This window comes from Myodes glareolus, chromosome 25, assembly GCF_982192425.1.
Source record: "Myodes glareolus chromosome 25, mMyoGla1.1, whole genome shotgun sequence".
NCBI classification, from domain to species: domain Eukaryota; kingdom Metazoa; phylum Chordata; class Mammalia; order Rodentia; family Cricetidae; genus Myodes; species Myodes glareolus.
This window is the reverse complement of record NC_142050.1, coordinates 25,931,645-25,938,535: the sequence shown is the minus strand read 5'-3', so window position 1 is coordinate 25,938,535 and position 6,891 is coordinate 25,931,645. Positions and strand designations below refer to the sequence as shown.

At 43.7% G+C, this 6,891-nt stretch overlaps 1 long non-coding RNA gene across 1 annotated transcript; it reads left to right on the top strand.

The window, feature by feature from the left end:
• The first annotated feature begins 4,274 nt into the window (after nucleotides 1-4,274).
• LOC148117853 (uncharacterized) lies at nucleotides 4,275-6,518 on the top strand. The gene is made up of 2 exons (XR_015736667.1): nucleotides 4,275-4,471; nucleotides 5,888-6,518. It is a non-coding gene; the product is annotated as an uncharacterized LOC148117853 (long non-coding RNA).
• Nucleotides 6,519-6,891: the final 373 nt, after the last annotated feature.

The window sequence follows — 6,891 nt, the reverse complement described above, 5'->3', positions numbered from 1 at the left end:
GCTGAAATCAACAAAATAGAAACAGAGAAAACAATCCAAAGAATCAATGAATCAAAAAGCTGGTTCTTGGAGAAAATCAACAAGATTGACAAACCCCTATCCAAGTTAATCAAACGGCAGAGAGAGAACATGCAAATTAATAAGATCAGAAATGAAAAGGGGGACATAACCACAGACACAGAGGAAATTCAGAGAATCATTAGATCTTACTATGAAAGTTTATATGCCACAAAGTTGGAAAATGTAAAAGAAATGGACATTTTTTTAGATAAATACCATATACCAAAGTTGAACCAAGAACAGGTGAACAATCTAAATAGACCTGTTAGTCGCGAAGAGTTAGAAGCTGTTATCAAAAATCTCCCTACCAAAAAAAGCCCAGGACCAAATGGTTTCAATGCAGAATTCTACCAGAACTTCCAGGAAGAGCTAATACCTATACTCCTTAACGTATTCCACAATATAGAAACAGAAGAGTCACTGCCTAACTCCTTTTATGAAGCTACAGTTACCCTAATACCAAAACCACACAAAGACACAACCAAGAAAGAGAATTACAGGCCAGTCTCACTCATGAACATCGACGCGAAAATTCTCAATAAAATACTGGCAAACCGAATCCAAGAGCACATTAGAAAAATTATCCATTATGATCAAGTCGGCTTCATTCCAGAGATGCAGGGCTGGTTCAACATACGCAAATCTATCAATGTAATCCATCATATAAATAAACTGAAAGAAAAAAACCATATGATCATCTCACTAGATGCTGAAAAAGCATTTGACAAAATTCAACACCCATTTATGATAAAGGTGTTGGAGAGACTGGGGATACAAGGATCATACCTAAATATAATAAAAGCAATATACAGCAAGCCGTCAGCTAACATCAAACTGAATGGAGAGAAACTCAAAGCCTTTCCACTAAAATCAGGAACGCGACAAGGCTGTCCACTCTCTCCATACCTCTTCAATATAGTGCTTGAAGTTCTAGCAATAGCAATAAGACAACATAAGGGGATCACGGGGATTCGAATTGGAAAGGATGAAGTTAAACTTTCGTTATTTGCTGACGATATGATAGTGTACATAAGCGACCCCAAAAACTCTTCCAAAGAACTCCTACAGCTGATAAACACCTTTAGTAACGTGGCAGGATACAAGATCAACTCCAAAATATCAGTGGCCCTCCTATACACAAAGGATAAAGAAACAGAGAGGGAAATCAGAGAAGCATCACCTTTCATGATAGCCACAAATAGCATAAAATATCTTGGGGTTACTCTAACCAAGGAAGTGAAAGACCTATTTGACAAAAACTTTAAGTCTTTGAAGAAAGAAATTGAGGAGGATACCAGAAAATGGAAAGACCTCCCCTGCTCTTGGATTGGGAGAATCAACATAGTAAAAATGGCAATTCTACCAAAAGCAATCTATAGATTCAATGCAATCCCCATCAAAATCCCATCAAACTTCTTCACAGACCTTGAGAGAACAATAATCAAGTTTATATGGCAAAACAAAAAACCCAGGATAGCCAAAACAATCTTATACAATAAAAGAACTTCTGGAGGCATTACCATCCCTGACTTCAAACTCTATTATAGAGCTACAGTATTGAAAACAGCTTGGTATTGGCATAAGAACAGAGAAGTCGACCTATGGAATCGAATAGAAGACCCAGATATTAACCCACAAACTTATGAACACCTAATTTTCGACAAGGGAGCTAAAGGTATACAATGGAAGAAGGAAAGCATCTTTAACAAATGGTGCTGGCATAACTGGATGTCAACCTGTAAAAAAATGAAAGTAGATCCATATCTATCACCATGCACAAAAATCAAGTCCAAATGGATTAAAGACATCAACATTAATCCGTCCACTTTGAACCTGATAGAAGAGAAAGTGGGAAGTAGTCTACAAGATATAGGCACAGGAGGCCACTTCCTAAGTAGGACCCCAGCAGCACAGACAATAAGAGAAACAATGAATAAATGGGATCTACTGAAACTGGGAAGCTTCTGTAAAGCAAAGGACACTGTCAGTAGGACAAAAAGGCTGCCTTCTGACTGGGAGAAGATCTTCACCAACCCCTCATCAGACAAAGGTCTGATCTCCAAAATATACAAAGAACTCAAGAAACTAGGCACTAAAACTCTAATTAACCCAATTAAAAAATGGGGTACTGAACTTAACAGAGAATTCACAACAGATGAACTTCGAATGGCCAGAAGACACTTAAGGTCACGCTCAACCTCCTTAGCGATCAGGGAAATGCAAATCAAAACCACTTTGAGATACCATCTTACACCTGTCAGAATAGCTAAAGTCAAAAACACCAACGATAGCCTATGTTGGAGAGGATGTGGGGTGAGGGGAACACTCATCCATTGTTGGTGGGAATGCAAACTCGTGCAGCCACTGTGGAAATCAGTGTGGCGGTTTCTCAGGAAACTGGGAGTCAACCTCCCTCAGGACCCAGCAATACCACTCTTGGGAATATACCCTAAAGATTCCCTAACATACTACAAAAGCATTTGTTCAACTATGTTCATAGCTGCACTATTTGTAATAGCCAGAACATGGAAACAACCTAGGTGCCCCTCAATAGAAGAATGGTTAAAAAAGGTGTGGAACATATATACATTAGAGTTTTACTCGGCGGTTAAAAACAATGACATCTTGAATTTTGCATGCAAATGGATGGAAATAGAAAACGCTTTACTGAGTGAGGTAAGCCAGACCCAAAAAGAGGAACACGGTATGTATTCACTCATAAGTGGATTCTAACCATAATTAAAGGTCTTTGAGCCTATTATTCGTGATCCTAGAGAAGCTAAATAAGAAGATGAACCTGATGAAGATTATTTAGCTATCCACCAGGAGGTAGGAAATAGACAAGAGTCCCAGGTAACCTCGGGTGCATGGGGGGGTGGGAGGGTCGATGGAGGGGAGAGGGCTAGAGAGAAGGGAGTAGGGGAGGAACGGGGAAAGCTTGGTGGCCGGGGATGGGGGGGGGAGGGAGGTAGGATGAATATGGGATCAGGGAACAATATATTTCAACTAAGGGAGCCATTTTAGGGTTTACAGGAGACTTGATTATATATGGGATCCCAGGTCCAAGGAGAAATCCCCCAGATTGCTCTCTGGACAGAGGAGAGGGTGCCTGAATCGGCCGTGGCCCATGACCATACTGATGTATATTTTGCTTATCACCATAGATCCTTCATCTGGCGAAGGACGGCTATGCAGTCGGAGGCCCACATTGGAGCAACGGATTGAGCCCCCCGAGGTCTGGAGGGGGAGCGGAAGGAGGAGGAACATGAAAGACGAAATCAGTACTGCGAGGGATGCTATCACCCACTGATATAAGGGAACGGATCTGATGAGAATTTACCAGGGCCAGTCGGACTGGGACTGAACGAGGACGTGATCTAGCCAGATTCTCGGAATTTGGCCGGATTCTCTGACTGTGGCTGGCCCGGGGTCTCTCTGAAAAGCCATTGACTATGACACTGGGACCTGTTTCCTCTGCATATGCTGGATTTTGGGGATCCAGTCTGTTTGGACGCTCGCCTTCCTGGACCTGGAGGGAGGGGGAGGGAGCTGGAGCTTCCCACAGGGCAGGAAACCCTGACTGCCCTGGGGGACAGAGGGGAAGGAGGGGGGGAGTGGGGGGAGTGGGAGGGTGTTGGGAGGGGGGGCGGAAATGGAAACTTTTATAATTTAATAAAATTTACTAAAAAAAAAAAAAAAAAAAGAAACCTGGTGGAGACAACCATGGTAGCTTACGAAGCAGCAGCTGGAACTGAATTGGTGTACCCTGAATGAAACTCCGTTCCATGCTCCAGCACTTGAGAACGGTCCCTGATAATGCTACTGTTAATACACCTGGGGCAATTTCTCATCAATAGGTGAAGGCCATCAATAAGTCAATGAGCTGGGGGTGGGGTATAACAGCCGAGGAAGGGAAGCTGGGTGAGTCCATTCCAGTCACCTCTTTTTTATGGTCCTAATTTCTGTGGCTTACCCAAGCACTCAAGTGATGATGGCTCTATTTTGAAAGGGATCCCTCACAGAAGAAACTGCAGAACATCCCTGACAATCAGTTGGAGGACGCATTCTTTTTTTAGGACAGTGTTTCACTATGTAACCTTGTCTTACCTGAAACTCAATATGTAGACCAGGCTTACCTTAGACTCATGACAATCTGCCTACCTCTCCCTTTTGAGTGCTGGGGTTAATGGTGCACACCACCAGGCCCTGGTGCGGGAGAATTATCTGTATTCTGTCAATCATATTTTAATAAAACGCTGATTGGCCAGGCAGGCAGTATAGGCGGGAAAGCCAGACAGGAAGTAGGGGTGGAGCAAAGAGACTGGGAGTATTCTGGAAGCAGAAGCTCTCTCTCAGCCACTCCTGCACAGACCACCGAAGAGGCAACATGTAAGCTGTCACACTGAGAAAGGTACTGAGCCCATGTGGCTAAAATAGATAAGGATAATGGGGTAATATATGTTATAAGAGCTAATAAGTAGCCTGACCAAATGGGCCAATCAGTTTATAACCTTATGGAGTCCTGTGTGTAATTTCTCTTTGGGATTTGCCGGCTGTTGGGGTACCGGGCGGGACGGAAACCCCAACAAGCTGGCCCTCATGTTACATATGGCGCCCAGACGTGGATAGGTGAGTCCACGGAAGGCCTGGGAGAGTTTGGGAAAGAGTAGAGTGGGGTATGTTTTCTTGGTGGCAGCAGTTTTTCGGTTCTGCTCTGCTTGCTAGAGGCGGGCAAGTGCTCTCATCTAGGAGAGGCTTCTTGACTCAGCCTTGGCTGCAAAACCTTGCAGCTCATTGGGAGGTCCTGCCACGAAACACTTGGATGCTGTTGGTGGAGAGCTGAGCGCATGCTTTTCGGTCGTAGCAGGAAAAAAGCTGTGCTGTTTTGAAGTGCCGGCTTTCTGGGCTGTCCTGCCAGGACAAACTCTGACTCTTGCAGGCAGGCAGTCCGACTGAGTGTGGTCTGTGAGCAGAATGATGCAGCTTGCTTGCTAGCAAGGACCTTGAAACACGACAAGTTGTGGCAGTGAACACAGCTGTGGCTGGTATCTCAGCTATGAGTCTGGAAAGCTAAGGAATGAGCTGGATCTAGCTGTCAAAGCCACGGCTTCCCATATTGCTTTGTAAATTAAAGGCTCATGTGGTCAGAAAAAGAGAGATAAACAGTAAAGAGAGATTCAAAGATGAAGAAAACCTCTAAATGGTTTACAGTGTGTATATGCAGGCTAAAAGTTAAAGTTCTTAAAGTTAAAAGGAAAGAAAGAGAGTAGTTGGGTGTGGTGGTACACACCTTTAATCCCAATGCCTGGGAGGCAGAGGCATATTGACCTCTGTGACTTCAAGGGGTAGAGGTAGATTGACCTCTGTGACCTCAAGGTGTGGTAGTACACGCCTTTAATCCCAATGCCTGGGAGGCAGAGACAGACAGATCTCTGTGAGTTCAAGGTGTGGTAGCATACACCTTTAATCCCAGCACTGGGGAGGCAGAGACAGGAGGATCTCTGTGAGTTCAAAGACAGCCTGGTCTACAGAGTTATTCCAGGACAAAGATATACAGAGAACCTGTCTCAAAAAGTAAAAGTAAAAATAAAAGAAATAGAAGTTAAAATAAAGATGGAAAATACACAGAGAATCTTGGTACCGTATGTTATTATGCTCTCTTTGAATTGTTTGAATGCTGAGGAAGGAGCAACAGCTGCTAAAAGACTTTTGTTTATAAATGCTGCTGAACTAATCCAATATAGATATTTTGAAAATACCTTGGCTTCAAAACTGAAGTCAAAAGGTATGTTACTTTGGAGAAGAGATTTTGTTTTTGTTTCCACAGAAAACGAGAGGCTTTGGATTTATTCTGAGTTAAGAAAAATCCAGTATGATCAAGGAAGGCCACCTGAGAAATCTCCGACAGGAACAGATGGCCCAGATGTCTGAGTTCTTCATCCAGAACAGGTTCAAGACTGCTGCCTGAGATGATCAAGACTCACAGGATACTCCAGTCAGGACTTGATGATAATTCTAAATTTTCTTTAGGTCCCCTTAAGACTATCAGCGCCCCCAACCAGCAGGAAGTAGCCTGAAATACTACGCCCACATTCCCAACAAATGGATTATGGGTATTTTCCTTTGTTTAAAAAAAAAAAAAGAGGGAAATGGTGCGGGAGAATTATCTGTATTCTGTCAATCATATTTTAATAAAACGCTGATTGGCCAGGCAGGCAGTATAGGCGGGAAAGCCAGACAGGAAGTAGGGGTGGAGCAAAGAGACTGGGAGTATTCTGGAAGCAGAAGCTCTCTCTCAGCCACTCCTGCACAGACCACCGAAGAGGCAACATGTAAGCTGTCACACTGAGAAAGGTACTGAGCCCATGTGGCTAAAATAGATAAGGATAATGGGGTAATATATGTTATAAGAGCTAATAAGTAGCCTGACCAAATGGGCCAATCAGTTTATAACCTTATGGAGTCCTGTGTGTAATTTCTCTTTGGGATTTGCCGGCTGTTGGGGTACCGGGCGGGACGGAAACCCCAACAAGCCGGCCCTCATGTTACAAGGCCCAGCGCAGAAGCAGCATTCTGACGATAGCCAAATGTCTTGCTGACTTTGGCAGACTAATCAATTTACCTGGAACCGCAGTGTCTTTGCTGGTTTTCAAGGTTCAGCTGATTTCAATGCCTTCTTAGATAGTGTCTTTGTTAGGGTTTTTATTGCTGTGAAGAGACAGCATGACCACAGCAGCTCGTATGAAGGAAAACATTTAATTGTGGTGGCAGCTTACAGCTTCAGAGGTTCAGTTCATTATCATCACGGCCGGGAGCGCGGCGGCAAGCAGG